Genomic DNA, 13,107 nt, shown 5'->3' with positions numbered 1-13,107 from the left:
GAATTTGATAAAGTAACAGGATACAAAATTAATGCACAGAAATCTCTGGCATTCCTATACACTAATGATGAAAAATCTGAAAGTGAAATCAAGAACACTCCCATTTACCATTGCAAAAAAAAGAGTAAACTATCTAGGAATAAACCTACCTAAGGAGACAAAAGACCTGTATGCAGAAAATTGTAAGACACTGATGAAAGAAATTAAAGATGATACAAATAGATGGAGAGATATACCATGTTCTTGGATTGGAAGAATCAACATTGTGAACATGACTCTACTACCCAAAGCAATCTATAGATTCAATGCAATCCCTATCAAACTACCACTGGCATTTTTCACAGAACTAGAAGAAAAAAATTCACAATTTGTATGGAAACACAAAAGACCCTGAATAGCCAAAGCAATCTTGAGAACAAAAAGCGGAGCTGGAGGAATCAGGCTCCCTGACTTCAGACTATATTACAAAGCTACAGTAATCAAGACAGTATGGTACTGGCACAAAAACAGATAGATCAATGGAACAGGATAGAAAGCCCAGAGATAAACCCACGCACATATGGTCACCTTATCTTTGATAAAGGAGGCAGGAATGTACATTGGAGAAAGGACAGCCTCTTCAATAAGTGGTGCTGGGAAAACTGGACAGGTACATGTAAAAGAATGAAATTAGAACACTCCCTAACACCATACACAAAAATAAGCTCAAAATGGATTAAAGACCTAAATATAAGGCCCGAAATTATCAAACTCTTAGAGGAAAACATAGGTAGGACACTCTATGACATAAATCACAGCAAGATCCTTTTTGACCCACCTCTTAGAGAAATGGAAATAAAAACAAAAAAACAAATGGGACCTAATGAAACTTCAAAGCTTTTGCACAGCAAAGGAAACCATAAACAAGACCAAAAGACAGTCCTCAGAATGGGAGAAAATATTTGCAAATGAAGCAACTGACAATGGATTAATCTCCAAAATTTACAAGCAGCTCATGCAGCTCAATAACAAAAAAACAAACAACCCAATCCAAAAATGGGCAGAAGACCTAAATAGACATTTCTCCAAAGAAGATATACAGACTGCCAACAAACACATGAAAGAATGCTCAACATCACTAATCATTAGAGAAATGCAAATCAAAACTACAATGAGATATCATCTCACACCAGTCAGAATGGCCATCATCAAAAAATCTAGAAACAATAAATGCTGGAGAGGGTGTGGAGAAAAGGGAACCCTCTTGCACTGTTGGTGGGAATGTAAATTAATACAGCCACTGTGGAGAACAGTATGGAGGTTCCTTAAAAAACTACAAATAGAACTACCATATGACCCAGCAATCCCACTACTGGGCATATACCCTGAGAAAACCATAATTCAAAAAGAGTCATGTACCAAAATGTTCATTGCAGCTCTATTTACAATAGCCCGGAGATGGAAAGAACCTAAGTGTCCATCATCGGATGAATGGATAAAGATGTGGCACATATATACAATGGAATATTACTCAGCCATAAAAAGAAACGAAATTGAGCTATCTGTATGAGGTGGATAGATCTAGAGTCTGTCATACAGAGTGAAGTAAGTCAGAAAGAGAGAGAAATACCGTATGCTAACACATATATATGGAATTTAAGAAATAAAAAATGTCAGGAAGAACCTAGGGGTAAGACAGGAATAAAGACACAGACCTACTAGAGAATGGACTTGAGGATATGGGGAGGGGGAGTGGTAAGCTGTGACAAAGCGAGAGAGAGGCATGGACATATATACACTACCAAACGTAAGGTAGATAGCTAGTGGGAAGGAGCCGCATAGCACAGGGAGATCATCTCGGTGCTTTGTGATCGCCTGGAGGGGTTGGATAGGGAGGGTGGGAGGGAGGGAGACGCAAGAGGGAAGAGATATGGGAACTTATGTATATATATAACTGATTCATTTTGTTGTAAAGCAGAAACTAACACACCATTGTAAAGCAATTATACTCCAATAAAGATGTTTAAAAAAATGTGGTATATATATATATATATATATAGAATGGAATATTCCTCAGCCATAAAAAGGAACAAAACTGAGTTATTTGTAGAGATGTGGATGGATCTAGAGGCTGTCATACAGAGTGAAGTAAGTCAGAAAGAGAAAAACAAATATCGTACATTAACACATATATGTGGAACCTAGAAAAATGGTACAGATGAACTGGTTTGCAGGGCAGAAATTGAGACACAGATGTAGAGAACAAACGTATGGACACCAAGGAGGAAAAGCAGCGGCGGCTGGGGGTGGGGGTGTGATGAATTGGGAGTTTGGGATTGACATGCATACACTGATGTGTATAAAATAGATGACTAATAAGAACGTGCTCTATAAAAAAATAAAAATTCAAAAAAGTATATTCACTTAAGATTAACTTAATTGAAATAAATACCCACTTTATATTTTTTTTAGCTTACAGACACCATTCTGAGGCTTCTTTACAATGAAAATTGAACACAAGTGAATTGAAGTCTTCATTTCTGAATATAAAACACTACACAGTTTTATTAGGTACCTAATAAAAAATTTTAAGTTTATTTTTGAAAAGTCAATATATGAACATGTTAGAAGAGTTCAAAAAGTCAAATTCAATGTATGTCTCCCAGAGGGAACCAATTTTGCCTGTTGTGTGTATATGTGTATTCTTGTAAAGAAAATCTATACAAATATGTTCCTATAAGAGGGTTTCATCTTCAAGGAATTCATGTAAAAGACTCTGACAAGTACAGGTTTCTGGTAACTGACTATACTGCTGAACTGAGTGAATAAGCATTTTCAGAACTCTGATGGAAAACTGATGAACTCATAAAAGTGCTAACAAAAGATCAAGATGAAAAAAAAATTAATTACATGGGACTGAGTGAACTGATGAGGATGATTATAATTTTTGTGACTTTCTGTATGAATAAAAAAAAAATCCCACAAGGACTCAGAGGCAAAAAATATACAAATCAATTTTCACTGCAAAGTAAAGGAGCTGTTACAGTGGAGGATTACTGGACTGAATGTCAATATTATGACATAGTATGAGTGTGTTTCGTGTTTGGTAATTGTAATCATTGTTGCTTTTGTTGTGGTCATCCATTTACAATGCTTGGTGTCAGTCTATTTATCTCTTGTAAAAATAAAATACAATGTGTGTGTGTGTGTGTGTGTGTGTGTGTGTGTGTGTGTGTGTGTGAGAGAGAGAGAGAAAATAAATTAATTAATTAATTAAAAAGAAAATCTATAACCATACAAGCACTTACATGTACATATTCCTTTGTTCATGTTACCCAAACAGTAGCATCTTCCTTTTTTTCCCTACTTAATACCTTGGTGGTCCTTCCACATAAAAGCTGCCTTCTTTTTTTTTTAAAGGTATCCTTTTTTAATTTTTATTTATTTTTAAAATAAATTTATTTATATATTTTTGGCTGTGTTGGCTCTACGCTGCTGCGCAAGGGCTTCCTCTAGTTGGGGTGAGCAGGAGCCACGCCTCGTTGCAGTGCACAGGCTTCCCAATGTGGTGGCTTCTCTTGTTGCAGAGCATGGGCTCTTGGCACACGGGCTTAGCAGTTGTGACACACAGGCTCAGCAGTTGTGGCATACGGGCTCAGTAGCTGTGGCGCACGGGCCTAGCTGCTCCGTGGAATGTGGGATCCTCCCGGACCACGGCTTGAACCCGTGTCCCCTGCACTGGCAGGCGGATTCTTAACCACTGCACCACCAGGGAAGTCCCTGCCTTCTTTTTATATCAGTCTATTTTAAGTTGATAACTTAAGTTTGGATGCATTATAGAACTCTGTATTTTAATTCCCTCTCTGCCAATGTTTTATGTTTTTGATGTCACAATTTAACATCTTTTTATCTTGTGTATCTCTTACCTAAGTATTGTAGTTATAGCTTTTATTTACTATTTATGTCTTTTTATCTCATACAAGCTTTGTAAGTGATTAACCTACCACGTTTACAACTTTAAATTATTCTGATTTTTACTGCATATTTACCTTTCCTAGTAAGATTTATACTTTCATATGTTTTCCTGCAACTAATTAGCACCCTCTTGTTTCAGCTTAAGTAAGTCCTTTTAACATTTCTTGTAAGGCCAGTCTAGTGGTGATGAACTCCGTTAGCTTTTGCTTGTCTGGAAAACTCTTTCTCTCCTTCAACTCTGAAGGATAGCTTTTTTGGTAGAGTATTCTTGGTTGGTAGCTTTTCTTCTTTCAGCACTTTGATGCCTTCTTTTTTTTTTTTGCCGCCTTCTTTTTAAGAGCTGACTAGTATCTTATTGCATAGATGTATCAAATCATCCAATCCTCAATTCATGGACAGTCATACTTGCAAACTTTTGCAATTATAAACTACTACTAAGAATACCCATATGATATATGATGTCAAACATCTTCTCATATGTCTATTTCCCTTCTGTATATCTTCTCTGTGAAGTATCTGTTCAGATCCTTTGCCTATTTTTAAATTGGGTTCTTTGTTTTCTTATTGAGTTTTAAGAGTTCTTTGCATATTTGGGATACAAGTTCCTTATTAGATATGTGTTTTGCAAAGATTTTCTCCTTGTATTTTCACTCTTAACAGTGTCTTTCACAGAGCAGAGGTTTTTAATTTTAATGAAGTCCAACTTAATTTTTTCTTTCATGGATCATCTTTTGGTGTTGTATCCAAAAACTCATTGCCTATGACAATAAAATGCACAACCTGGAAGAAATGGGCAAATTCTTAGAAAGGTACAGTCTTCAAAGACTGAACCAGAAAGAAATAGAAAATATGAACAAACCAATCACAAGTACTGAAATTTAAACTCTGATTAAAAATCTTCCAACAGACAAAAGTCCAGGACCAGACTGCTTCACAGGCAAATTTAATCAAACATTTACAGAAGAGTTAACACCTCTCCTTCTCAAACCATTGCAAAAAATTGCAAACAAAAGAACACTCCCAAGCTCATTCTAAGAGTTCATCATCTCCCTGATAACAAAACCAGACAAAGATATCACAAAAAAAGGAAATTACAGGCCAATATCACTGATGAACACAGACGCAAAAATCCTCAACAAAATACTAGCAAACAGAATCCAACAACACATTAAAAGGATCATACACCATTATCAAGTGCAGTTTATTCCAGGAATGCAAGGATTCTTCGATATATGCAAATCAATCAAAATGATACACCATATTAACAAGTTGAAGGAGAAAAACCATATGATCATCTCAATAGATGCAGAGAAAGCTTTCAACAAAATTCAACACCCATTTATGATAAAAACCCTGCAGGAAGTAGGCATAGAGGGAACTTTCCTCAACATAATAAAGGCCATATATGACAAACCCACAGCCAACAACATCCTCAATGGTGAAAAACTGAAACCATTTCCACTAAGATCTGGAACAAGACAAGGTTGCCCACTTTCACCACTCTTATTCAACAGAGTTTTGGAAGTTCTAGCCACAGCAATCAGAGAAGAAAAATAAATAAAAGGTATCCAAATCAGAAAAGAAGAAGTAAAGCTGTCACTGTTTGCAGATGACATGACACTATACATAGAGAATCCTAAAGATGCCACCAGAAAACTACTAGAGCTAATCAATGAATTTGGTAAAGTGGCAGGATACAATATTAATGCACAGAAGTCTCTGGCATTCTTATACACTAATGATGAAAAATCTGAAAGTGAAATTAAGAAAACACTCCCATTTACCATTGCAACAAAAAGAATAAAATATCTAGGAATAAACCTACCTAAGGAGACAAAAGACCTGTATGCAGAAAATTATAAGACACTGATGAAAGAAATTAAAGATGATACAAATAGATGGAGAAATATACCATGTTCTTGGACTGGAAGAATCAACATTGTGAACATGACTCTACTACCCAAAGCAATCTATAGATCTAATGCAATCCCTATCAAACTACCACTGACATTTTTTACGGAACTAGAAGAAAAAATTTCACAATTTGTATGGAAACACAAAAGACCCCGAATAGCCAAAGCAATCTTAAGAACAAAAAATCGAGCTGAAGGAATCAGGCTCCCTGACTTCAGACTATACTACAAAGCTACAGTAATCAAGACAGTATGGTACTGGCACAAAAACAGAAATATAGAGCAATGGAACAGAATAGAAAGCCCAGATATAAACCCACACACATATGGTCACCTTATCTTTGATAAAGGAGGCAAGAATATGGAGTGGAGAAAAGACAGCCTCTTCAATAAGTGGTGCTGGGAAAAGTGGACAGGTACATGTAAAAGTATGAAATTAGAACACTCCCTAACACCATACACAAAAATAAACTCAAAATGGATTAAAGACCTAAATGTAAGGCCAGACACTATCAAACTCTTAGAGGAAAACATAGGCAGAACACTCTATGACAATATACTTTTTGACACACCTCCTAGAGAAATGGAAATAATAACAAGAATAAATAAATGGGACCTAATGAAACTTCAAAGCTTTTACACAGTAAAGGAAACCATAAACAAGCCCAAAAGACAACCCTCAGAATGGGAGAAAATATTTGCAAATGAAGCAACTGACAAAGGATTAATCTCCAAAATTTACAAGCAGTTCATGCAGCTCAATAACAAAAAAACAAACAACCCAATCCAAAAATGGGCAGAAGACCTAAATAGACATTTCTCCAAAGAAGATATACAGATTGCCAACAAACACATGAAAGAATGCTCAACATCATTAATCATTAGAGAAATGCAAATCAAAACTACAATGAGATATCATCTCACACCGGTCAGAATGGCCATCATCAAAAAATCTAGAAACAATAAATGCTGGAGAGGGTGTGGAGAAAAGGGAACACTCGTGCACTGTTGCTGGGAATGTAAATTGATACAGCCACAATGGAAAACAGTATGGATGTTCCTTAAAAAACTAAAAACAGAACTACCATGCAACCCAGCAATCCCACTACTGGGCATATACCCTGAGAAAACCATAATTCAAAAAGAGTCAGGTACCAAAACGTTCATTGCAGCTCTATTTACAATAGCCAGGACATGGAAGCAACCTAGGTGTCCAGCAACAGATGAATGGATAAAGAAGATGTGGCACATATATACAATGGAATATTACTCAGCCATAAAAAGAAACGAAATTGAGTTATTTGTAGTGAGGTGGATGGACCTGGAGTCTGTTATACAGAGTGAAGTAAGTCAGAAGAAGAAAAACAAATGCCATATGCTAACACATATATATGGAATCTAAGAAAGAAAAAAATGTCATGAAGAGCCTAGGGGTAGGACGGGAATAAAGACACAGACCTACTAGAGCATGGACTTGAGGATATGGGGAGCGGGAGGGGTAAGCTCTGACGAAGTGAGAGAGAGGCATGGACATATATACACTACCAAACATAGGGTGGATAGCTAGTGGGAAGCAGCCGCATGGCACAGGGAGATCAGCTCGGTGGTTTGTGACCGCCTAGAGGGGTGGGATAGGGAGGGTGGGAGGGAGGGAGACGCAAGAGGGAAGATATATGGGAACATATGTATATGTATAACTGATTCACTTTGTTGTAAAGCAGAAACTAACACACTATTGTAAAGCAATTATACTCCAATAAAGATGTTAAGAAAAAAAAAAAAGGATTATACACCATGATCAAGTGGGATTTATCCCAGGGATGTAAGGATTCTTCAATACACGCAAATCAATCAATGTGATACACCATATTAACAAATTGAATAAAAACCGTATGATCATCTCAATAGATGCAGAAAAGGCTTCTGACAAAATTCAACACCTATTTATGATGAAAACACTCCAGAAAGTGGGCATACAGGGAACCTACCTCAGCATATAAAGGCCATATACGATAAGCCCACATTTAACATCATTCTCAGTGGTGAAAAACTGAAAGCATTTCCTCTAAGATCAGGAACAAGACAAGGATGTCCACTCTTACCACTTTATTCAACACAATTTTGGAAGTCCTAGCCATGTCAGAGAAGAAAAATAAATAAAAGGAATCTAAATCGGAAAAGAAGTAAAACTGTCACTGTTTGCAGATGACATGATGCTATACATAGAAAATCCTAAAGATGTTACCAGAAAACTACTAGAGCTAATCAATGAATTTGGTAGAGTTGCAGAATACAAAATTAATACACAGAATACTCTTGCATTCCTATACACTAACAACAAAAGATCAAAGAGATAAATTATGAAACAATCCCATTTACCATCATGTCAAAAAGAATAAAATACCTAGGAATAAACCTACCTAAGGAGGCAAAAGACCTGTACTCAAAAAACTATAAGATACTGATGAAAGAAACCAAGAATGACACAGATGGAGATATACCATGTTCTTGGATTCGAAGAATTGATATTATGAAAATGACTCTACTACCCAAAGCAATCTACAGATTCAGTGCAATCCCTAGCAAATTACCAACAGCATTTTTCAAATAATTAGAACAAAAAATGTTACAATTTGTATGGAAACACAAAAGATCCCCAATAGCCCAAGCAATTTTGAGAAAGAAAAATGGAGTTTGAGGAATCAGGCTCCCTGACTTCAGACTACCTACAAAACTACAGCCATCAAAAAAGTATGGTAGGGACTTCCCTGGCAGTCCAGTGGTTAAGACTTCACCTTCCAGTGAAGGGGATGCGGGTTTGATCCCTGGTCAGGGAGCTAAGATCCTACATGTCTTGGGGCCAAAAAACCGAAACATAAAACAGAAGCAACATTGTAACACATTCAATAAAGACTTTAAAAATGGTCCACATTTTTAAAAATTTAAAAAAATTTATAATTAAAAAAAAGAAGAAAAAATTGGTCCACATTAAAATAAAAAACCTTGGGAAAAAAAGAAAAGCAGCATGGTACTGGCACAAAAACAGAAATATAGATCAATGGAACAGGATAGAAAGTCCAATGATAAACCCATGCACCTAGGGTCACCTCATCTATGACAAAGGAGGCAAGAATATACAATGGAGAAAAGACAGTCTCTTCAATAAGTGGTGCTGGGAAAACTGGACAGCTATATGTAAGAGAATGAAACTGGAACACTCCCTAACACCATACACAAAAATAAACTCAAAGTGGATTAAAGACCTAAATGTAAGGCTGGACACTATAAAACTCTTAGAGGAAAACATAGGCAGAACACAAACCGCAGCAAGCTCTTTTTTGATCCACCTCCTAGAGTAATACAAATAGAAACAAAAATAAACAAATGGGATCAAGTAAACTGAAAAGCTTTTGCACAGCAATGGAAACCATAAACAATACAAAAAGACAACCTCAGTACGGGAGAAAATAGTTGCAAACAAAGCAACCAACAAGGGATTACTCTCCAAAATATGCAAACAGCTCATACAACTCAATATCAGAAAAACAAACAACCCAATCAAAAAATGGGTGGAAGGGCTCCCCTGGTGGCGCAGTGGTTGAGTCCACCTGCCGATGCAGGGGACACGGGTTCGTGCCTCCACATGCCGCGCAGCGGCTGGGCCCATGAACCATGGCCGCTGGGCCTGCGCGTCCGCAGCCTCTGCTCCGCAGCAGGAGAGGCCACACGGTGAGAGGCCCGCGTACCGCAAAAATAAATAAATGGGTGGAAGATCTAACTAGACATTTCTCCAAAGAAGACATACAGATGGCCAAAAAAGCACATGAAAAGATGCTCAACGTCACTAATTATTAGAGAAATGCAAACCGAAACTACAATGAGGTATCACCTCTCACGGTGATGGCCATCATCAAAAAATCTACAAACAATAAATGCTGGAGAGGGTGTGGAGAAAAGGGAACCCTCCTACACCGTTGGTGGGAAGGTAAACTGGTACAGCCACTATGGAGTACAGTATGGAGTTCCCTTAAAAAACTAAAAATAGAGCTACTGGGGACTTCCCTGGTGGTCCAGTGGTTAAGAATCTGCCTTCCAATGCAGGGGACACGGGTTCAATCCCTGGTCGGGGAACTAAGATTCCACACGTGTGGGGCAACTAAGCCTGCGCACTGCAACTAGTGAGTCTGTGCGCTCTAGAGCCTATGTGCCACAATTAGAGAGCCCACGTGCTGCAACTACTGAGCCTGCACACTCTGGAGCCCACCACAACTAGAGTGAAGCCTGCACACTGCAACAAAGAGCCCGCGCCACAACGAAGAATTCCGCATGCTGCAACGAAGATCCGGCGTGCCGCAACTAAGAACTGCCGCAGCCAAATAAATAAATAAATATTAAAAAAAATAAAAATAGAGCTACCGTATGACTAGCAATCCCACTCCTAGGCATATACCTGGAGAAAACCATAATTTGAAAAGATACATGCACCCCAATGTTCATTGCAGCACTATTTACAGTAGCCAGGACATGGAAGCAAGCTGATGTCCATCAACAGAAGAATGGATAAAGAAGACGTGGTACATATATAACAATGGAATATTACTCAGCAATATAAAAGAACAAAATAATGCCATTTGCTGCAACATGGATGGACCTAGAGATTGTCATACTGAGTGAATTTAAGTCAGACACAGAAAGACAAATATCATATGATATCGCTTATATGTGGAATCTAAGAAAAGGGTACAAGTGACCTTAGTTACATAACAGAAGTAGAGTCACAGATGTGGAAAACAAACTTAGGGTTGCCTGGGGACAAGTGGGGTAGGGGAGGGATGAGTTGGGATTGACATATGCATACTACTATATATAGAATAGATGACTAGTGGGGACCTGCTGTACAGCACAGGGAACTCTGCTCAATTCTGTAACGGCCTATATGGGAAAAGAATCTAAAAAAAGAGTGTATATATGTATGACTGATTCACTTTGCTATACACCTGAAGCTAACACAGCACTGTGAATCAACTATACTCCAATAATAATTTTAAAAAAAAACCTCATTGCCACACACAAGGTCACCTCCATTTTCTCCTGTTATCTTCCAGAGGTTTTAAAGTTCTGCATTTTACATTTAGGGATATGATCTACTTAATTTTTGTGAAAGTTGTGAGATGTGTCTCGATTCTTTTTTTTCCATACACATGTCCAGTTGTTCCAGCACTATCTGTTGAAAAGACTATCTTTTCTCAATTGAATTACCTTTGCTCCTTTGTCAAAGATCAGTTGACCATGTTTGTGTGGATCTATTCCCAGGCTCCCTATTCTGTTCCACTGATGTATGTGTCTATTCTTTTGCCAGGAAACGCTGTCTTTGGTACTGTAGCTTTGAGGTCGGATAAAGTCAGTTCAGCTTCTCTGGTATTGTGTTGGCTATTTTGGGTCTTTTACATTTCCATATAAACTTTAGAATCGATTTGCACATATCTATAAAATAACTTCCTAAATTTTTTTATTGGGATTGCATTTGAATCTACAGATCAAGTTGGGAAGAACTGACATCTAATGATATTAAATCTTCGAATCCATGAACCCAGAAAATCCTTCCACTTATATCTACTTTGATTTCCTTAATCAGAGTTTTGTTGTTTTCTGTATACAGATCCTGTACATATTTTAGAATCATACCTAAGTATTACTTTTTGTAAATGGTATTATGTTTTTAACCGCAAATTTCAATTATACGTTGCTGGTATACAGGAAAGCAATTCACTCTTGTATATTATAATCCTGCCATAGCCACTTACTAGTTCCAGTTTTTTTTAGTACTCTGAGATCTTCTACATGAACAATTGTTATCCATGAACAAAGCTAGTTTTATTTCTTTCTTCCCAATCTGCTTAGCTTTGATTTCCTTTTCTTATAGGACGTATAATACAACGTTGAAAGGAGCAGTGACAGGGGACATCCATGCCTTAGCAGGAAAACTTCTAGTTTCTCACCATTAAGTATGATGCTAGCTGTAAGGTTTTTATAAACGTTCTTCATGAAGTTGAAGAAGTTCTCCTCTATTCCTAGTTTGTTAGAGCTTTTATCATGAATGAGCGTTGGAGGTAGCCACTTTTTAAATGCTGCTTTAAGTCAATCTATCCTGGAACCTCTAAGCAGCCTAAGATGTGAGGCAAGGTAGGTAAGAAGTTAGACAATGTTCATGATAGCTGCCTACCAAATCAGCAGCTCGACACTGTGGCCTGACGGCGGCAGGCAGAGCCAAGGTATATCAGTACATTCAGCGTGGGAGCCCTGAAACAATGACAAAAGCCTGGAGATACAATCAAGAACTCAATGAAAAGTAGTATTTATTGCCTTTCTTAGTATGACTTCCTGCATGTATACACTACTATGTATAAAACATAACTAATGAGAACCTACTGTAGAGCACAGGGAACTCTACTCAGTGCTCTGTGATGACCTAAATGGGAAGGAAATCCAAAAAAGAGGGGATATATGTATACTTATAGCTGATTCACTTTGCTGTACAGCAGAAACTAACACAACATTGTAAAGCAACTGTTCTCCAATAAAAAGTTAATTTAAGAAGGAATCCTGATATAACAATGCAAACAAAAAAGTATGTCTTCCTGTACGCTGTATCTTTGGCAAATAGCTAAAATTTAAAACTTAGCAACTTTATTCACACATATTAGGCGTTGGCTCAGAGCCAGAGACCCACCGACTCCCAGTCTGCAAAATTTCTTGCAGGGACAGGATAAAGAGTTAATCAATAGATATGTGCGGTATTACCATATTAAACACTAATAACTTTTTAACTCAGTTCCTTTTACACTGTCTGCTTCTCTTTAACCTTCTCTTTCAAATCACAGACTGATTTGAAAACACACTACAGAAAGGGACTCCAAACCTAGTTTAGAAATTCAGCTCCTCTGGTTGCTAATAACCTTTGGCAAGTAATTAAAAAAATAAACCCACGGCCTGCGTGGTCGTAGGATTCAAACAAGATAATGTAGGAAAAAAGAACTAAAGTGCGGCACAAACGTAGGCGGGGGGGGGGGGGGGGGGGGGAAGATTTTTTATGCACCCTTTCCCAGGTAGGTCCTTCCGAGGGCCGCCCGCTGGGCGGAGGCTGTCCGTCGAGGACTCCGGAGTCCGCAACCTACGAGACTGCGCAGACCGACGCTAGAGGAAAATGGAGGATGTGCCGCGCGACTGCGACAGAGGAAAG

General features: G+C 37.9%; 1 long non-coding RNA gene across 1 annotated transcript in view; it reads right to left on the bottom strand.

Moving 5' to 3' along the window:
• The window catches only part of LOC113633854 (uncharacterized), a 162,521-nt gene that overhangs the window by 148,970 nt on the left and 444 nt on the right, over nucleotides 1-13,107 (bottom strand). The window lies entirely within an intron of this gene.

This window comes from Aethalodelphis obliquidens, unplaced genomic scaffold (genome assembly GCF_003676395.1).
Source record: "Aethalodelphis obliquidens isolate GAN/ISIS:26980383/991018 unplaced genomic scaffold, ASM367639v1 scaffold2, whole genome shotgun sequence".
In the NCBI taxonomy this organism is placed as follows: Eukaryota; Metazoa; Chordata; class Mammalia; order Artiodactyla; family Delphinidae; genus Aethalodelphis; species Aethalodelphis obliquidens.
This window is presented reverse-complemented; position numbering and strand designations above follow the sequence as displayed.